At 39.2% G+C, this 21622-nt stretch overlaps 1 protein-coding gene across 2 annotated transcripts in view; it reads left to right on the top strand.

Annotated features, from left to right (window-relative positions):
* SPATS2L (spermatogenesis associated serine rich 2 like) overlaps positions 1-21622 on the top strand; it is a 171076-nt gene that overhangs the window by 4772 nt on the left and 144682 nt on the right. For both annotated transcript variants that reach the window (XM_057503813.1, XM_057503812.1), the window contains exon 2: positions 16446-16495. The gene's annotated coding sequence lies outside the window, so the exon portion shown is untranslated. The remainder of the gene's footprint in view (positions 1-16445; positions 16496-21622) is intronic.

Below are 21622 nucleotides of genomic sequence, written 5' to 3'. Positions count from 1 at the left end.
GTCATGACTTCAATAAATATTTGTTAACATAGAAATTAATGTTGACACTGGATAAAGGGGACAGGCATTTGAAGGAGGAGGCATCTGTCAAGGAGCTTTTTCCCATTTTTCTTCAGTGGTTCCACTCAGCCTGTCCGTTCATCAGCTGTGAGGATTCTGAGGCCTTGGTGGTTTTCAGAGTTAAAATAGTGCTGGAGGCTGGCAGTTGTGAGTTGAAATTAAGGAGGCTGTCTTTATTTTAAGGTGGAGTGATGGGTCCCATTAGTGAGCAAAAAGAAAAGCAGGCTTTATGCCAGTATTTCATACATAAAACAATAATGCTAGAGTTGTTAGTTATATAAAAGTTCAGCTGACTTGGTTGTAAAATCTCAGACTGTATTCAGTCATAAAATCCCAGCCTTTTCATGTAAAAGCTTCCTTATAAATTAAAAAAAAAATCGTATAGGAGATACATCTGGGGAAGAAAGGTGAAGTAGGGGAAGAGTTGGCACATTCAACATACTGTATTCAGGACAAAATTCAATTCTTTCAACTTTGTGCAAGGCTCTCCAGGAAGGAGTTTATAGACTAGCAGGAGAAAGAACACAGGTATCCTAGACACAAAAGTCTAAGAGCTCAGAAGAGAAAATTTCCTTCTGTTAGGGAGTGGTGGGACCTTCCTAAAGTGACAGCTGTTTGAGCTGATTATTGAAAGGATTTGGATACAATTTCAATAGCTATTATTGGGAATACAGAGGTGGGGGAATAGTGGTGAGGAGGAGCTAGTGCACAGCAGGCATTCTAGGGCTTTCAGACTGTATGTAAGTCAGTGCTCTCTGGCTACTGCTGCTCCTAAGCTGAAATCCCGCTGGGGCTCTCCTGGGCACTGGTGTTCTGCAGTGGTCAATAACGAAACCTAAAGGATGTACAGATACCTGCAATAATTACTTTCAGTGCCAAGTGCTGAACTGACCATGACATAAAGCATAAAATAAATCTTGTAAGCAGTATAATCAGTGCTTTCCTGGCTGGCATCCAACTTGCTTAGAAGGCTCAAAAAGGCCTCTTGCATTATGGAAACACCGCACTGAAGGTTAAAACATTAATAGTGATGTAAATAGGGGAGGTCTACCTCGATTGTGGTTCCCAAGTAGCCAGCCATCTGTGGGACACTGCCCAGTGTTCAGTAATTGAGGAAACATACTCTTTTGTAGCGCCCTGGTTCTGATTCTATAGAACTACGCTCAGATGGATGGTAAAACTAAAACTGATGACAGGTTTGGGTCAGTATAAGAAAGGTGGTCCTATTATAGATTGGCTATTTCATGAGGTGGTAAGCTCCCCCATGGCTAAATGTAGCCAGGTTCAGGCTATATCACACAACATCTCATTTAAATACATGCCTATCTCCTTTCTTCCTCAAAACAGTACTTTAAAGTACATACTCTTATTATCCCCACTTCACTGAAGAATAATATTGAAGCCTAGAAAGGTTGAGTAGCAAGTGGTTTGTAGAGCATGTATTGAACTCAGGCAGTTTGAGGGCAGAGACTCCATGTGTATGGTGAAGAAGAAAGGATACAAACATTGGATGGCCATGAGGATGTCCAAGGGCCCTTCTGAACACTAGGATTGATTCTTTAATTCTCTTCAGGGATGAAGATACTATTTGTCCCAAATCACTAATTCATTATCAACAGCACCCAATTCCTAGAAATTCATAACACACTGAATACAATTATCTTTGTCACCATGATACTTATCACTTATTGATCATTTCATTTAAACCTCCCGGTGATCTTGTGTTTTGCAAGGTGGGGATTATGTACCATTTTAAGAGGGGAATGCTGACACTCAGGAGAAGTTGCATAACTTTATCAAATCTGCAGAGTTGATAAGTGGCAGATGAATCTGGTGTCTGAGCCCAGGCCTTGGGTTTTTTCTTACACAACCTGTGAGGTAGTACATAGTAATATTGAAAATATTTACCAATCACTTCAGCACAGACACTGACTAATCAGAGAGGCCACTAGTTATAACCTGAGGTGATGTTTAAGGGAAGCCCAAAGGTATATGAAGGTCTTGGTAATATACCAAGACCACAGATGCAGAGCTCAAGAAAACTAGTGTCTTCTTTCTGTGTTCTGCATTTATCTGATTTATACATGGTACATAGTACTATTAAAGAAAAAAAAGACTTCATGTATAATTATATTTCATTTATATTTCTAAATACAGAAAAATTGTTTTGTAGTGGTAATGTTACATCTTCTATATAAATGACAGGATCTTCTTCCCCACTTCTTTTCTTCCCAATTGAAGCTAATCTCCCTGGACACTGCCCCCTCTTGCTTCTTCAGGGTCTCAACCAATCTTTTCTTTCTGTATCTAAGTATGTGTATATCTTTCTCATCTTTTATAAAAACAGAAGACAAGACCATCAAAATTCTCCTGGCCCCTTCTTTCTTGGTCTGACTATGTTCCATCTCATTCCTGGTCTTAGAAGACCACTATTTGAGGCCTTCAGGCAATCCCTGTACTTCCCCACCTGCCCTTCCTTTCCAACCCTCTGTGGCTCACTCATCTCATAACCACCACCTCTGTCCCTCAAATCACTGTATTCATTGTCTGGGATTCTTCATGAATTCTTACCCTGTATGCTGCATTTGGTGCTACTGATCACTCTCTGCTACTTGAAACTTTGCCCACCTGTTTTCTGAGTCTTTCCTCTCTTCTGCCCTTTTTCCTATTGCCCAACTACTCTGTATTAGACTTCTCTGTAGGTCCTCTCCTCCTCCCAAGCCTTAGCATCCTCTCAAGTTCATCCTCTTTAATCCCCCTGCTCACTCTTCACATTTGTCCGGGGGGCAGTTCACCCAGTTTTCTTCTGCTGCCACTTAAATGCCACTGATTCCTAAATTTACAGTTCCATCCTTGAACTCTTCTGACATCTGCTGCAAGTGTCTAAAACTCAGCAAGTTCAAAACTCCACTTCCAAAGCCAGCATATTCCTCCTGTGTTCACTGTGTCAATTAATGAAGCCTACTTCACCAAGTTTAAAATCTGGGACTTGTTCTATATTCCTCTCTCTTCCTCAATGACTATGTTGCACTGATCACCTCCTCAGGCTCCTTTAAACCTGCTCTCACCTGTCAAGACCATTACCACCATTCCTGCCTTGTCACTTCTCTCGAAGATTACTACAGTAGTCTCCTAACTGGTCCCTCTGCCTTCTGCCTGGCCTGCCTCCAATCCATTCCCCACACTGCTGTCTTTCTAAAAGGAAAATTTGATCACGACTCTGTGCTGTTTAAAATCCTTTGGCAGAGTCACTGCTTCTCCAGGATAAAATCTAAGCTCCCTAGCATGGCAGAAAAGTTCCTTTGTGATCTGGGCTCTCCCTTCATGTGTATTAAAGTCTTTCCTAATGATCCTGGTTCCTACTGTCTACCTGCCCATAGCATCCCCTACTAAAGGAAATGACTTGTTTCAGGAAAGAAATGAGAGGAGAGATTGGAACACAGAAGATACTACAGAATCATATTGTCTAGTACTGTAGCCACTAGCTGCATGTGGCTATTGAGCACTTGAAATGTGGCTAGTCCAAATTGAGATGTGCTGTGAGTACTAAATACACCACAGGCTCAAAGACTTTCTATGAAAAGAACATAAAATATCTCATTGACAAATTTTACCATTGATTACATGTTGAAGCAGTAATAATTTGGATATAGTGGGTTAAATAAAATATTAAAATTGACATGCTTCTTTGTACTCTTCTTTTTAATGTGGGTACCAAAAGATTAAATTATCTGTGTGACTGGCATTGTAGTTCGATTGGACAGCATTGTTACAGCACATCTCCTCACTTCCAGGAGATGCTTCCTATTTGAGTCAAGCCCATGAGCTTTTTGAATGATTATGTCATCCCTACAAGTATAGAGAAGCAGCAATCGGTTAGTTTCTTAAATCCAGAAATGTCAAGTACTTTGGATAAGATTTATAATTGGAGAGACAGACTGAAAGCTACAGCTAGGATTTATACATACAGTGTGCACAGAGCTGAAGTCAAGATTGAAGCACATCTGTCCCCCAGGCTTACCCAGTCACCATTGGGAGTGGGAAGCAGGGATACTCGTGTGGTGGAGGGGGGATTGGAGATAGGAACAAGAGAAGGGCAAGTGGAGTCACAGTTCCTGGAAGCCTTCTACTTCTGAGGCAGCAGGCAGAACACCAAGAGCCCTGCCTAGGTCTCTGAGATCCCCATCCTCCCAGTGATCCTTCCTAGTGGCCTAAGTCCCATCTCCCCCACTCTTACTGGCTCTAGGATCCTGAGCAAGCTAATGAATCAATGGGTCTTGAACCTTAATAATATGTACATCAGTCATTGTGCATCAAACAAAATGATGTGCCAAACAATGGGAAAGTGCATTATAGAAGTTAACACCTTGATATACTGGGGGCAGCCATCTGTGGACCCATTGGCCCGTTGAGGAAGGGTATATGGCCTGTGAGAAAGATCCAGAAGATGTTCTGTGTCTCCAGAGAGATGCAAGCAGAAAAGCCAAAGGTTTTCCTATCCTAGTGATAGGAAACCAGAATTCATCAGTTTGGAGCAGGAGAGAAAAACCTGGATGTGAGGGGAAGAAACCATGATTATCAACCAAAAATTCGCAGGATCAGATTCCAGTGAGGTCTGATAGGCAGTGTGATGCGGCATGTTCTCTCCTGGTGGTTTACATGCTGTTCTGAGAACAATACCCCTGAGCAGTTGTTTTTATTTGCTTTTACATGTTAGGCATGAATGTAGGATTCTCTTAAGGGGAAAGGTCCTTGTGCTCAAAATAAAAGATTCAAATGTATGCATCTGCAGAAAATGGCCTGAGAAAATGGTGGCTACCCTGATGCAGTTATTTCTCCCCATTAGCTGGCTCTGGAACTCATTTAGGCCCTTTGCAGGAGGGTTACTGCTCCCTTGCATCTGTGCCTTGGTGACTGTCCAGCAGAGTGGCCATGCAGTTTCCCCTGCCCAGGCAGTTTACCTAGGAAGCCATTGTTCTTGGGTAACCAGGTTTTCACTTTGTGCCCCAGGTTCTACTTGGCCTCCCACGTTCCCAGGTCCCTGCTCTGAGTTTTTGTGGGAATCCCAAGCTGCTTGGATAAGGGTCCCATCATATGTCCCCAAGCCTTCTTAGGACAATAGTCTTGCCTGTGCCAGTCTTGCTACAAGCCCTTGGATGAGTCCCTGCAACTGCCTTCCAGGCTCTTCAATACTGACACCTGCCAACAACGGGTAGGAAACTCAGTTAGTTTAACAGATATTTGTGGAATTGAATAGCTTGCCTGGTTATTAGCTGATCCCTGGTTCCAGACCCCTGATACCAAACACTGCTAATTGGCTGCCCCACTCACCTCTGGGTCCCCTTGGTACTGTATGTGCAACTTGGGAAAAGAAGAGAAAGACAAGTATGGGGTTGATTTTCCTAAATTATGTTACTTCTCTTCTTTGTCTCCTGTTGGAAAGCTGTTCTTATGTGTGAGTAAGAAAGGTGGCTGTCTTTATGGTGTGATATCAGAATCCATACTACTCAAAAGGACACTTCAAATATCAACAGCTTCTCTTTCCTGCCCCCTAATATGTGAAAGCTGACATTATAAAAACTGTTCCCTTTCCTAAGACCAGTATGATTTAGAAGAAAAAGACAATTTAGCACTTGAAGGACTTGGTTTTGACTTAGGTAATTGGCTGGCTGTATGAACTTGAGCAAATTATTTAATCTCCCTGAATCTCAGTTTTCTCATGTATGAAGTGAAATTATATAATACTTGTTTCATTATGATTTTATTATGATAAATAAAACAAAATATAAGGTGCCTGGCAGCAAGGCCTAAAATGCACATGCTATGGGAGTGGTAACTCACACTTAATAGACATGTGCTCCTTTTGCTGAATAGTTTTATGGATCCTTCCCTGAAGCTGATAGGGAAGAAGATAAAAAATCTGGGCTGGGGGGCCCAAATCTCACCCAACCAGGGCTGAAAAAGAACCAAAAGGAAGTTGTCTTCATATTTTGCTTAAGGCCGGGCCTGCCTGATGGTTTGCATTTGTGAAAATACTCATCTGGGATTCTGAGTACACCATGAAGCTGTGGGGAAAAAGGCATGTTTACATCCTGTGCCAGGATAACATAAGAATAAACAGCAAGTTTTTGAATCTGAATCGTCAGGTGTACTGCCATCAAAATAAGCTTTTATTTCTATGTCAATAACTTACAAATAAAGGAAGCTGCTAAAACACCCTGAAAAGGAAGATTCACATACACCTTAGACACCAGGGACAATTTTACACTTACTTCGTTGGATCCTTACTTTCTTTACTGTGGGTGTTCGGGAAGTTCTTTTGCTGTGTTCTTTGTTGTTTCCAAGAAGGGGGGAAAAACCTTAGTGATCTAAGGAAAGAAAGGTTCTAATCGGAAGCAATATTGTTCTCAGTGTGGGCTGACTTTCACATGATTGCTAATATAGAACCTAGAAAACCCATTTATTGACATGCCATGAGCAGCAGTGAAATAGTCTGGTCTGACATACTGCCACTTCGGATCGAGGAGTGTTTATTATAGGAACGTGGGCAGTCCTAAAGGGGAGAGCAGGAGATGTTATGCTGATCTAGAAGGTCCTTGTCTTTTCTCATTTATTTCCCGTGTGAAGTCTGAATGGTGGACTGGATTCAGGCCATGATTGGGCTGCCAATGACTTCCACGGCTGTTGATGCAATTGATCACCCTGCCATAATGCTGTAGCCTCGGCATAGTGTCATATTAAAATTGTGAACACTCCAAGGGAAAATGTAAATCTGCTGGCCCTGAAATTAAAAGTAAAAGCATTTAAAAATATTATTTAGTGCTGATTTGTGGCATTGAATATGTATACTCATTTATTGTTGTGGTAGTTCCAGAGCAAGAACTGTTTCAACTGCAATGGATGATAACAATTGAGGTTGCCAAGACAACATTAATTTATAATTTCCCAACTTTGGTAGGATTTCATCTTCTGGACTCTTCTAGATTGCATTTATATTTATAGTAACTTCTCATTTATTAAGCGAGACACATTTAGATATTACTTACAAAGATGCACTAGGTGTACCTTCGTGAAACTTACTGATGTGGAATGAGAATCATAGAATGTGGGCGTTGAAAAGGGAGAGTGGTTGCTGTGGGCTGAATCCCTTCCCCAGTATTCCAGTCGCCAGCTGCCATTAGAGCCCTGCCAGGAAGGAGGAGTTCAGCTTGCGATGCCGAGGAGCTCTGATGACAGCAGCGTGCAGTGCTTCTAGATCTTAAGCCCCTTGAAATTGGGGCCTGACTCTTGTGGTTGGGCCAGTACTCATTATCAAGAAGGCAGAGAAAACTACTGAAATCTGCCTCCACACAGCTTCCCTGTTCATCTCCCATCTCCCTGTGGAGAACCACAGAATGGACGTGCACCTTCTGTGGGGTGGCTGCTCAAATATTTGACCATAGCTTTTGTATCACCTACTGGAAGTCTTGTCTCTCCAAGCTTACATGGTCCCCATTCTTCCACCTCCCCCTTCCCATCCTGTTAACACTCCTTTCATCCCCTGCCAGTCTGCCTGGGCTGTTTTAAAAGTGAGGCATCTTGAACACACCACCACTCCCGAGTTCACTGAGCAGTAGAAAAGACAGGCCTGCTGTTAACTCCTCGTTCAGGGCACCCTTCTTTTATTAATCTAGCCAAATATTGTGTTGACTTCCATTTTAAATAGGGGTCAGCACGTTGTGGGTTTATATCCAAAATCAAATAAAACTTCCCAGTCTTTTTCTTAATGATAGCTGCAAAGAGCAATCTCCCTTAGTCTGTACTCGTGAGCTGAATTGTGTGACCCTATGTAGAGGACTCCACATTTATCCTTGTTACATTTTGTCTCTTTGGGTCAAATCACTTTTCCTCTCTTTCAAGACTTTTGAATTCTAATTTTTAAAAAAATTCAACCTATTTGTGATACTTCTTTCACTTATTCATGAACTACACATTTGAGAGTGGTGCTTTTTCTGTCATTGTTAAAATGTCATCCAATACAGGCCAAAGATAGAGAACCCTGTGACTTTCTACAGGAAACTTCTTGACATCAATTTGTGAATTTTGTTAGTTTTCTTTAAACTGGTTTGATAATCTCACTATGTTTACTTTCCCGTCCTTAGGCTAAGAGGATAGAGTCAGGAAATATTTAGTCAAAGGCCCCAGTAACTCTATCATCATTGATCCCCTTACTTCCAATCATAGAACCTCTGGGAAACAAAACAAGATCTAACTCAGAGTAAATTTTAGATTACATTAATTTTTCTTTTGAAAAATTTACTGAAAAGCATATCTAAATAACCTTATTCTTAATTTATTTAAAAAATAAATTTGTAAAATAAATTCATGCCTCACCTATAATTTCAACTCGTAGGAACTTGTGTGGTTCAAAGGAATTGCCTTTTTTATACATCATTCAGTTCTCTGTATGGAATCACTGCTCTGGAAATGAATTGGTGGTGTGACACGACATAGCTCCTTAGGTGTCACTCTAACACATCATTATAGTCACACCTCCTGGGATAGACAGTAATCAGGCTGAGGCATGTCCAAATAGTGTGCTGGGGTCTACATAAATGGCTTCATGACAGTATCACTTAACATGTCCATGACAGAGAAGGCTCTGATGGCATCATGTCACTAAAGGATGTGTTTTCTCTAAGTAGAAAATTCTTTATTAATTGAAAAGAAGTTTTTTCCCATCACACAAACTCTTTGACTTTTTATATTCATATCAAATATCTGTCAAATATACATATGGTACTTTCTGTACTATATTTTGTTGTATTCATGTACAAAGTTTTTTTTTTCACATGCTCTTTATCTTGGACTCAATAGAAAGAAAAAAATAATTTAAAGGAATGGTAGCAGTGAAGAACCCAGGTCTCTAATAAGTCAAGGAATAAACTATGCTTCAGGAAAATACTAGTATATATGTAATACTTTACATTTTACAAAGCACTCTAACACTTTGCTTTTTTGAAAAAAAATTTGAGATTGTAAAAATAATGCATGCTCATTGAATTTGGGAAAGATACTGAAAGGGATAAAAATAATTAAAAGTCAGCTAAAATTTTCACCACCTAGAGATTGTCATTGTTAGTATCTGGTGTGTTTTCTCTCCATATACACAGGTGTGTGCGGCCATGGGTATGCGTGCATACATATGTTTATGTGTGTGTTCAACCTCACCTCATGGTGTATCTAGGAAGTTTGTACTGAAGAATCAGCATGACATAGTAGTTAGAAGTGCTTTGGAATCAGGCACTTCAAGTTTTCAGTCCTGCCTATGTTACTAATGTAGTGACAGTAAATTGCTTAAACTATCAAAACTTCAGTTTCTACTTCTATAAATGGGGATAATATTGGTATGCATCTAGTAGAGTCATTGTAAGATTAATAAGATAACGCGTATGAAGTTCATAGCATGGTGCATGGCTCACAGTAGAGGCTCAGTTAATGTGAGATACTGTTATTAAATGGGTTTTCTTGCCTGTTTTCCTCACTTAAATTCTAAGGTAGCAATTTCACTTGTCATAAAACAGTATTTGAAAAATATTTGGAATGACTGCATACATTTCAGCATATTAATATATGCTAATATAATCATTTCCTTTTTCTTAGACCATTTCCAATTCTTTGCCATCATAAAGAGCACCACAGTTAATATCCTTTACGTTATTTTTTGTGTATAGACAACAGGTCCAAAATGAATAGCTAATGGCACTTTTATAGAGAAGAGGAAAAAAACTTACAATTCTTTAGTGTCTGCTAATGTGCCAGGCTACATGCTAGGTTTTTTTACAGCCAAATTCTCACTTAACTCTTCCACGACCTCTTTGACGTAAATCTGTTGCCCCCATTTTTCAGGTGAAAGATCTCTGAGGGGAGATAAGCAGGTTGCTCAAGGTCACAGAGACAGTGGTGGTAGAGATGGTATTTGAAGTCAGCTGTCAGATTTCAAAGCTTAAGCTTTTCCATTCTGGCGGGCAGTTCATGCTTATCCTTTTCAGGCTGGCGTAATGAATAGCTACCATTGTACTTTTCATGAAATGTCACTTGGTGCCACGTAAAAGATAGGACACTTGGCTGGAACTCTTGGCTTACTCAATAGTACCTCTTGTGTGTGCATGTTCTTATATATTTTGGAAATAAGCCTCATTGAAATGAGGTGTTAACTAAAGGAAATAAAACATTGATATGATTATTCGATGAACACAAACCTCAGGGAAGAAAACATTTATTTAGTCATTAACACAAAAGTAGTCTTTGTTTTAGTTGTGTGGTCTAGGCCATAATTACTTATCTCCCTAAGAATGAGAGTATTTCACAAAGACTAATATAGGAATTAAACAATAATAACAGCCAGAGTATATTGATTACTATCAAAAGGAATTATAAGTGTCATTACTTGTGTACGAAGGTTCGAAAGGAAAACTTCAGCTTTAGCTGTGAGATGATGCATCAGGAAAGAGCTGTAATAATTGCTAGAGGTATAAATATAGGTATACGGGAGATATAAAGTATACTGGGATTAAGCCCCTGAAGAATTACTTGGCGAACTGACAGGTTGTCTTTAAAAAGTCAGCCATTTGGAACATTTATCATGGCAGCTCTGAATCTGACTTATAGCATGTAGCATGGCAGTCAATTTTGTAGGAAAAATGCATAATTAATATCAAGATCAAGATATAGGTATTGCCAGTCAGTACCTAACAGTTTCTTAGAACAAAGGAGCAATTGAAGTTGTCTTTTAATAGGGTAATCCTTGTATGTCATTTGTGGGTTTCAGTTCTTAGTAACAATGAAAGAACAAAAACCCTCTAGTAGTACTATTTCATATCCAAGAGGTACTTTTTGGCAGAGTTTATAACCAACTATTGTCTTGTCAAGAAAGCTATCTTTGGTTTTTGAGTTCTTGAATTTATATAACCCTTGAACTTATGTTACACATTCTTGACTTAGTTGTTTCAGTTTTCCTTTAGTCATTTTAGTTCTTGCAAGGGAGAAACAGTGTCACTCATAGCTCAAAAACTAAAAAGGTCTTGTCTCTTTTAGAGACAGTGTATGACCACCCACTTGACCTGTTGAGAGGATGTCCCCTACAGTGGCATTTGCACGTGGGAGGGGCCCAGCAAGTTAAATTTGGGTTCTGCACACAACCAGTGAGTAGTTAGAACTGTGCACAGAGAATTGGATATGAATCTACAGATTGGATCCAAGATGTGGTTCTACCGCATAGTAGCTGTCTCACCCTGGTCAAAGTGCTTTCCTGTCTCTGAGCTTCAGCTAAATTCTAAAACATTTTCAGAATCCCAATTTATAAACACCAACACGTTTACTGCTACTGAGCTCTCACATGGAGGGAATGACAACTGAGTAGTCAGAGGGCATGTGGAAGGTTCTCTGTATTGAGCAAACCACTTGGTTAACTCAAAAGTGCATCTATGATTAATTTCCAAGTTATTAATTAATGATGACAGGTCATTCCTCTCGAGGAGAAGCCCATTTACCATTTAAATTTTTTTCAGATGGATAGTGGAAATATTTGTAAAATATATGTAAAAACACACCACTCCTGGGGCAACCTCCCCAGACTGCTAACTCTTTGCATATGCTTTATCCAGTAATAATGAAACGGACCCTATCTCTGCCCTGGAAACCCCTGGAGCCTAGCTTGGAGTCTCCTCAAAGCTCACTCCCATGGAGTATCCCTCTGACAAGGGATGGAGTCCCTTAGCATCAATAGGTAGTTCCTCCTACCTATTGATTTATAAACGTAACAAGATGTTTATAAAAGTAGACACTTAACTCTATTATGTTATTCCAAGATAGAAGTAAAACTTTTATATTTGATGCATGATGTTGCTTTCAATAAAAAGACTGTCAGGTGGAAAAACATGTGTCTACAAGATTGCATTAATAAAAAAGTAGAGGAAACTCTTTGGTTATTAAAGTAGACATGTGGCTGGAGGGGAGAAGGTAAGAGAACAAGAAATAAGGATTTTAACACGGGGTAGTGTCCATGCAAGCTTTTCAGAAGTGTCCCCTGGATTTTCCCCCAGTCCTGGTCGTGTCAGTAAGAGCACAGAAGTCTGAGTCTACTTCTGAGTCTGGCTGCAAGAAAGTAACCCCAGCACTGGGGCTGCACTACTCCCTACCCCTGGGCTGCTGTGGGCTAACCACCCTGCCTCTTATTGCCTCCCAAACGGTTATAGTGGCCCTTACTCTCAGTCCTTTCAAAGGACAGAATTTGTTCATTGGCCACCCTAGATTGGGCTATACTTTAGGACCCTTGTGAAGGTGTTTCAGGCAATTCATGATTGAAATGTCTCTGCAGCACTCCTCAGGGCTGAGAGTGTGAGCTGGGTGCTGGACATCTCAGACAAACCTCCATGACCATTTAGCAGTGGAGGCCCAGGGGTCCTCAGACTCCTTAAGCATGCTGGCTGGTAATGGCTAAACTGCTCACAGTACTCATTTTGAGTCAGTTTATAAATTTTATTTCTCCTTCATTGGAAGCTATTCTGAATTTCCCTCATTTGCTTTGCTACCACATTTCATTCAGCTCATTTCTTTATCAGCTATTTCTTGTGTGACTGTTTTGTGCTAGGCACTGTGAGAGGAATAAAGCATAATCAGACACTAAAAAGGAAAGAACATTATATTCCTCTGGTAGAAAGCAAGATATACCTCAGAAGTTGGTAGAAATATGTAAATTATTGTTATTATTTTGTTGTACTTTCTACAATAAATTGTACTACTTAAAAATCTATACCAGCCATCATTTGTATAGCAAATCCCATTATAATGAAAATTCCTGTTATCTGTGATTTGAGCAAGTATCATTAGAATATAGTTCCAATAAGCGGAAGCCTTTGGACAGTCCCTTGGGTGGGCTGAAGGGGGACCTGACCTATATATCAAGCTTTTCATGGTTTTGATATTTTTCATTTCCACATGTCAACAAACACCTGACTTGATATTAAAGCCGGTTAAATCAATATTTCTTGCTATAGTCAAGGTATAGCAACATACATCCAAGGGCAGCATATCCCCAGCAGACATATTTTGTTGAGCACATATATTTTATCATAAACCTAGCTGACTGAACTACCTTCAGATGAATAGGATGAAAATACCACCATAGCTGCCATAAAAAAAAAAAGAAAAGCCATTTAAAAAAATCATGTCTCTCATCCCCCATGTAAGCAATCCCATAACTCATTTGCTGACTTTAATCATAATGACAATACAGAAAAGATCTTGAGTGTGGTAGCTGTAGTTTCTTTCTCCTCGCTGCTTTAGGAGCTCCATGCTGCTAAAGTGAGTCTGCTTTAATCCTTCTCCCAAGTCCCCTCCCAGCCCGAGGATTTCTGAACAGAGCAGCATGCAAGTGAACGCAAGGGCTCAGACTGTAGGAGTCCAATAAGTATGACGGAAGGGAGAAGTAGGGTAGAAGCCTATTCCCATTTAACTCTTTTTCTGCACTTTTTTTTTTAACTGTTAGATTTCTGAAAGTTACCTGTTAAAAACAAAGTGTTTCTACAAACAGATGGCCTGAAGCATCAATTTATAAACACAAACACATTTTTTTACTGCTACAGGAAGAGGCTAGCATCCCTTTCCTGTGTACTAGGTATAGGAGAGTGATTGTTATTTATTGGGCTTCTACTCTGAGCTAAGTACTCACAGTATCTCACTTCTTATAGGCAAAATGATGCTTGAAGTCAAATGTTATTTTTCCATTTTATGTGCAAGTTGGGCTGAGAGTTAACTGTTAAGAGGGCACAAAGCTAGAAACGGTACAGGTGGGGATTTGAACCCAAGTTTGTCTGCTACCAAAGCCTTTTCACTTTTTACATCAAGTGATTGTCCATAATGTATCATGAGATTGAAAACACATTTTTTCAAGTCATTAAAGTTAGCATATGCTCATGATAGGACATTTAGAAAGCAAAGAACATTAGAAAGAAGAAAAAAATCACCCATAATTCTTCAGCCCAGGCATAATCACTCTTAAAATTTTAATTTTTTTCTTTTCAGGCTTAAAAAAGCTGTAATTTATATATCCCAGAGGGTATTGTTCCTCAGAGTTGTCATCGTTGGCATTTATGCATGCACTCTAACAGTGTTGCCATTGCTTAAAACATTTTCAGAACCCTTTGAGAGCCAATTTAGGAACCAATTCTCTATAGACTCCATGCATAGGGTACTTAGGTAGAGACATAGCAAAGACAATATGTCCATTACCTGAATCCCTACCAAAATAATGCATTTTAAAAATATATTCTACCATTTTGTGCATTCTAAAATTACATGCTGCAGATATTTAACTATCCTGTAAAGGTATCATTGCCTCCTTACGAACTATAAACATCTGGTGCTGACTTCTGTTGTGGTAGGAGATGGAATCTACCAAAACACTATTTCCTCCATTGTCAAAGATTGATGGACATTTTGGGGTGTTTAAAAGTCTCTATTAAAAATTAAATCTATAAATATTTAATATCTCATTTGATAACTCATGTTATTTATTACATTGTCAACACAATGATGTTTGCCTTTTGTAGTTTATAAAGAAAATCAGAAAACTGTTTTTGCCAAAAGTTTGACAAGCATATTTTAAAATCAGTTTCTTCTTAATGGAAATACTCTACTCACTGAATTATTCCCCTCCAAGGAGTTTCTGTGAAAGCAAATATATCTAAGTGCAATGAACTGGTCTTTAAATAAAGTTAGTAGCATCTTGTGTTGAAGTGAGTATTTCTCAAGCAGGCTCACACACACACACACATAAAAGAAAAGATTGCCATCAAATGGCCATTGGTATATGTTACGAAAGTCAAATAAGTCACAGCTGAGTTTTCATCTCTGGTTTATTGCATACGACACTATTACTTTTAGAAAACAAACCTAACCCTCAACCCAAACATCTCACTGGTTATCTGCTTCCTGCCTTTTTTTTGGTAGACATTCTTACCTGCCCCATCATTTTGGCATAGCACCCCCTCCCCTAGAGCACCTGGGATACTGGGACTTTGCTATTTTGGATTGGTGCAGAATTTTTGGGGGCCACTCCCAGGGTTCAGATGGGCAGACTGGGTGTGCACAATTTTCCTCAGGTCTGTGCTGTCCCTGGTCTTCTGATTGCCAAGACTTCTATCATAAGGCTTCATCATGCTCACAGAGCCAATTACAACTGTAGGCCAAGTCTTGTGTTGATGTCCTGAGCACTATTCACAGTGCCTGGTATTATATTCGGTCACTGTTTTTAGATAAATAAAGGGTTATGATACATTCTCTCAAAAATAGACTGCCGGGAGGAAAAGTTAGTCTGATGAAGGAGTAGGAAGAGAATTGTAGATTAGAAACTCAAGGCTTCAGAGCCTCTAGATCAGTCCTCCCATTTAAAGGTGAAACCCAGAGAGGTCAGCTGACTTGGAGAAGGTCACCCAGGGAGCTGGTGCCACAGCCAGGCGCTGCATCCAGTGTCCTGAAGTCCTGTCCGTCCTTTCCAGCGCTCCCTCCTTGCTCATTCCACAGTTGTTTCACGGAGATTGTTCTGACTCTGCAGGATCAGTGACCAGGGCATTTGAAAGCTACACAGTGCTTAACAGAGCGACAGAGACACAGGGATTCTCAGGGAACACTTGAAGCAGTTGTTCACTCAGTGAGTGATTGGATGGTTGACTTATGACCTTGGCACCTGTCTCTATATCTAAGTGGTTTCTAGCGGAACGGTGAGTTCCCTGAGTTGTGTGCCTATTATAGGCTATCTGATGATGAGGAGACTATTATAACATTAATAACAATAGCTAACACTTATTTGTAGTAAATTAGTCAGGATATCACTGTGGTTTAGAGTTCAGGCTCTGGGGAGAGATGGTTACAGGCAAATCTCCGCTCCGCCACTTGCTCCATATACTTTTATGAGACCTTGGTGATTTGGCCTTGCATGCCTCATTTTCTACATCTGCAAAATGCCAGGGGTAATAGCACCTACCTTAGAGTATTGAAGAGTTAGCCCTAGAACAATGTTGGGAACTTTCTAGGTGAGCAGTAAGTGTCAGCTATTGTTGCTATTGAAACCTCACTATGGCGTGCTAAATTCATGGCACAAACTATATATTATCCAGTCTTTTGAACAATTCTATTAGAAGGGTACTATTGTTATTCTGATTTTACAGTTGAGTAAACTGAGGCACAGAGAGGTTACTTAGCCTACGCAGCTATTAAGTCACGGGTAAAGACCAAGTCCATGTCTGCCTGACTCCAGATCCTGTGCTTGGGTGTGGGTGTGATGGAAATGGGTGGTGTGGCTGCTAACTGTGAGATCTGACCTCCCCTATTTCCTTTTTCCCCAGAGCACTCCAGAACCCAGGCTGCTTTCAGGAATATCTCCGTGGGTCCCCAGGTAAGCAGAAGTGGTCCTTCTGTTCTCCATATCCTCTTTCCACACTCAAAGCCAGCTTTTCCTGCATCTGCAGCTGACTCCTAGGGACCTCGTCAGACTCTCAGGGACTCAGCACCAGAGTCTCACCTACGGGTGTGTGGACTGAAGTCACTGGAGGTGGGGCACATGAGTGGGGCAGTGGACCTGAGGCACTCCTGCCGCCCCTACCACCCCCTTCTCTACCTCCATCGACATTTGTGTGGATTTCTTTAGAGTAGTTTCCTGCATGTGAAATACTTCAGAGAACTCCAGAAAAGTATTTTATAAATGTCCTTGTGATGTAGAAAGGAATCATGATTAAGAGTGGTGGGCTCCGGAGCCAGACTGCCTGGCTTTCCTTCCTTGGTGTGATTGCCATTTCTCCTATCACGGCTGTTGTTGAAGAACTTGCTCCAGTGAATCTAGAAGTCTGACTTGCGGTCTTCAGGGCTCACTCAGCATTAAGTGGGAATGGAAGGACACAGGCTTTTGAGCCAGACTACCTTCACATCCTATTTCTGCTGCCTGGTTATTGTACAGTCTTTGCATGTCACCTGCTTTTCTGAACCTCAGTTTCCTCCTCTCTAAAATGGGGGTAATTATACCCATCTTGCAGAGTTATTGGGCTATTTCTAGCTCATCTATGTAAAGTGAACAAGATTGACATTCAATTAAATGATAATTATTGTTGTTATCAGTTATTGGCATTTTGATGGCTTCATCAGAATTATTTGCTAGATAGGAAGCATATTGTTATTTTTGGTTAATTATACTTGCCCTGAAATATTTTTACTTGTCCCCCAGAAGTCTTGCTTGTTTAAATTAATTTGCTTAGCAGACCATAAACCATATATTCATTGTGAAAAAATTTTCTCTAGTCCAGACCCTGTCAAATGACTGTGAAACCCAGATGGCGGTAATCCAAATTCATGAGGTCTTAGGGCACCTGGATATTTCTATGAATGTTTAATCTACATTTGATTCTTTGTCTATAATCTTGATACTTTAGTAAGAGGATGAGATGACTGTAACTTTTTGAAAAGAGCCACCAACATTAGTGGGAGCTGGTTGTTTCATGAATGGAATAGAATATTTTACTTCCTCATATCTGAAATCTGAATCACCATGAAAACACTTTTTTTATAGTTGTTCAAAGAAAATTATTATGGAAACCACCGACATCTCCCATGTGGATGTGGATGTCTCCTTTATGCACTCTCTCCCTCTCTCTCTCTCTCTCTTTCTGTTCTACATGCGCACATTATGCGCGCGCACACACACACACACACACCTACCTTAGTTTTTCTTTCCATTAGGCAACTGAAGAGTTTCTCTATAAATTCTGGTAGGCTTCTCCCCATTAGACAAGCAAGGGCACAATCAATTACTGTTTTCTTGGAACACACCAAATAATCAGAAACTGATTATTCTGCTGGAAGGCAATGACCAACTTGATGGAAAGATGTACCAATTGAAAACAATTCTGATCATATTTTTGTCAGGAGAATCAGATGCGTCCAGCTGTCTGTCACTAATCATATTAGAGGTGGAAAGCAGGAATGCTGGGGCCTGCAAAAGATTACTCTAATTGCATGTTGGAACACTATTTTTACTGGCTGCTTATCCCAGAATGGTGACATTGGATGTCCATTCTTTGACTCGTCTTACCAGTTGTTAGTCATCTCTAACATGTCACATGAGCACACTTAAGGAATTTTCTAATTACAGTTCAAAGCCTTTTCTTCTATCTTCTTATGTTTGTTCTGCAGACATCACTGATCGAAATGATTTCTCCCTCAGCATAATCCTATTGCCAGCAGTTACAAAAGAGTAGGGAGAGGCAAATGAAACCCCCAGTAACTGAAGAGGTGTCCAAATTCAATTAGGAAGAAGCCTCTCCCGTGTGGATGCATAAGCCATATAAATCCATTTTAATTGTGAGCTGTGGTACTTATCTGGTCATGTTTATTTTGGATGTAAGTGCCAAAGCTGGATTTAGACCAGAACTCCAAATCTTCAAGCCCTAATGACTAATTTGGGTGTCCATTGAATCCCTTAATTCATTTCTTAATTAGTTCTCCCAGAATTAGAGTTGCGTGGTTACAATCATTTTCTCAAAATTTCCATAAATCAGAACATACACACGTACATTTTTCCCCCTATGGTTCACACATTTTTCCCTTGACTCGAAAACTATTCTTGTTGTTATTAAAGTAATAAAAACAGTGCAACAGTAATAATAACAGAATTAACGTGTTGCCAGCCAGTGTAGTAGGGTATGGATTGAGGCATCGGGAAGCTTGGTTTTGATTCCCAACTCAACTACTTCCTGCCTTGGGACATTGGGCAAGTTATGCACTTTCCCTCTCTGTGCCTCAGTTGCTTTTTATAAATGGAAAGAATAAAAGTACCTACCTCAGGGTTGTATTTAGAATAAAAACAACATCACATATATGAACTAATAGAAAGTGCCTGACACTATAATAAGTATTAGTTATTATGTTTATTATCAATAAGACAATGGGAGACTAATGAACAGATTTTTTTGGTGCCACAGTTTTATCATCTAGGTGTGTCCCATTTATGCAGTCTGTTTGGAGATTACTCATGATGGTAATGAAACATTAAGATTCTGAACTTGGAATTAATCTGTTATTTACATTTGTACTCAGTTTGGCTATAGGATTTACATTTTTGGCTTTCCATGCCTGATCAGTAAGGCTGTTAACTTGAAACTTTTTGGTGCATAATTGCTTTAAAATTTGAACAGTTTACTCTCTCAGTAGATAAATATTGGTCCTTATTAAAGGGAAAAGTGTTGTTATAATATCTAAAAAATATATATGTGGGTCGGGGAGGTATTTGGGGGGATTAGCTTCAATAAATCCATTGGAAATTTTAAAACTTTTTTAACAGAGTTAAATGTATTTACAATCATGGTTCAAATATAGTGAATGCAGGAGTGAAAGTCTAGGGAAAGATAAATCTAGTAATTTAATGAACTTTCCTCATGGTTACCTAACAGTTAGTTGATATTTAAATTGATTGCCAAGAGATGCACTAGAATGACCTTCCCTTGAGGTTTTTTTTATATGTTTTTTGTTTTGGTAATCCATAGTGATCTCTATTTTCTTTATATTTTCTCTTCTTTTTAAAATATAAGTTTCAGTGACAGCTTTATAATTCACCATCTGTGATCAACACCATAAGTCTAACTACCATCCATCACCATACAGTTGACCCCCTTCACCCACTTTACCCACCCCCCAACCCTCTTTCTCTCTGGTAACCATCACTCTGTTCTCTGTATCCAAGTTTGTTTTTGTTTTGTTTTGTTTTAATTCCACGTATGAGTGAAATCATATGATATTGGTCTTTCCCCATCTGACTTATTTCACTTAGCATAACATGGTCAAGGCCCATCAATATTGTTACAAATGGCAAGATTTCATTCTTTTTTATGGCTGAGTAGTATTCCATTATAGAACTATACCACATCTTTATCCATTCATCTATCGATGGACACTTAGGTTATTTCCATATCTTGACTATTGCAAATAATGCTATAATGAACATAGGAAGGGCATATATCTTTTCAAATTAGTGTTTTCATATTCTTCAGATAAAAACCCAGAAGTGGAATAGCTAGATCATATGATAGTTATATTCTTAATTTTTTGAGGGATCTTGTTTTCCATACTGGCTGCATCAATTTATAATTCTACCAACAGTGTAGAAGGTTCCCTTTTCTCTATGTTCCTTCCTTCCTTTCATTCTTTTTCATTTTTTTTAATAATAAAAAAATATTTTTTAATAGCTATTCTAACAGATGTTAGGTGATATCTCATTGTGGTTTTTATTTGCATTTCTTTATTGCTGATGATGTTGAGCATCTTTTTTGTATGTCTTTTGGCCATCTGCATGTCTTCTTTGGAGAAATGTCTATTCAGATCCTCTGCTCATTTTGTAATTAGGTTGTTTGTTTCTTTGGTGTTGAGTGGTATGAGTTTTTATGTATTTTAGGCATTAACCCCTCATTGAATATGTGATTTGCAAATATCTTCATATCTTCTCCTATTCAGTAGATTGCCTTTTCATTTTGATGACTGTTTCCTTTGCTGTGCAAAAGCTTTTCAGTTTGATATAGTCCCATTTGCTTATTTTTGCTTTTGTTTCCCATATCTTTAGAGTCAGGTCCACAAAGATGTTGCTATGCCTGTGTCAGAGAGCTTACTACCTATGCTTTCTTCTAGGAGTTTTATGGTTTTAGGTCTAATATTCAAGTCTTTAATCCATTTTGAATTCATTTTTGTATATGGTATAAAATATTGGTTCAGTTTCATTCTTTTTGCTTGTGACTGTCCAGTTTCCTTAACACTGTTTATTAACGAGACTGTACTTTTTTCCATTGTACATTATTGGCTCCTTTGTTGTAGATTGATTATCCATATGTGTGTGGGTTTATTTCTGTGCTCTCAATTCTGTTCCATTGATCAATAAATCTGTGTATTTTTGTACCAATACCATACTGTTTTGATCACTACAACTTTATAGTATAGTTTGACCTCAGAGACTGTCATTAGGTTTTTTTAAACCAGATTAGATAGGACACAGCAATTCCACTTACACACACATGTGCATATGTATGCGTCTAGAGAAATGTATATTCATGTGCATCCACAGACAGGTATAAAGTGTTCTTAGCACAATTGTTTGTATTCATCTCATTGTAAACATCCAAAATACTGTGGTATAATCATCAATGGAATACTATACAGAAATGAAAAAAGAATAAACTAGAGCTACATATAGTAACACAGATATATCTTACAGACATACTGTAGAAGGGAAGATATAAAAGAATACATAACAATTTTATTCCATTTATATAAACTCTGTTGCTAAGGGGTACATACATAAATGGCTGAGATTATAAAGAAAGCAAGGCATTTATTACTGAAAGAATTAGGGTAGTGGTTACCTCTTTAGAGAGGGTGTGCTGGGGAAGAGAAAGGACTTGTAAGGCTTCCGGGGGTGCTGGCAATGTTTTATTTTTCAAGTGGGCTGGTAGTTACATGGGTAATATATATTATATTATATCAAACACTA

This window comes from Manis pentadactyla, chromosome 6 (genome assembly GCF_030020395.1).
Source record: "Manis pentadactyla isolate mManPen7 chromosome 6, mManPen7.hap1, whole genome shotgun sequence".
NCBI classification, from domain to species: Eukaryota; Metazoa; Chordata; class Mammalia; order Pholidota; family Manidae; genus Manis; species Manis pentadactyla.
The sequence above is the reverse complement of the archived record's forward strand: the minus strand, read 5'-3'. Positions and strand labels throughout refer to the sequence as shown.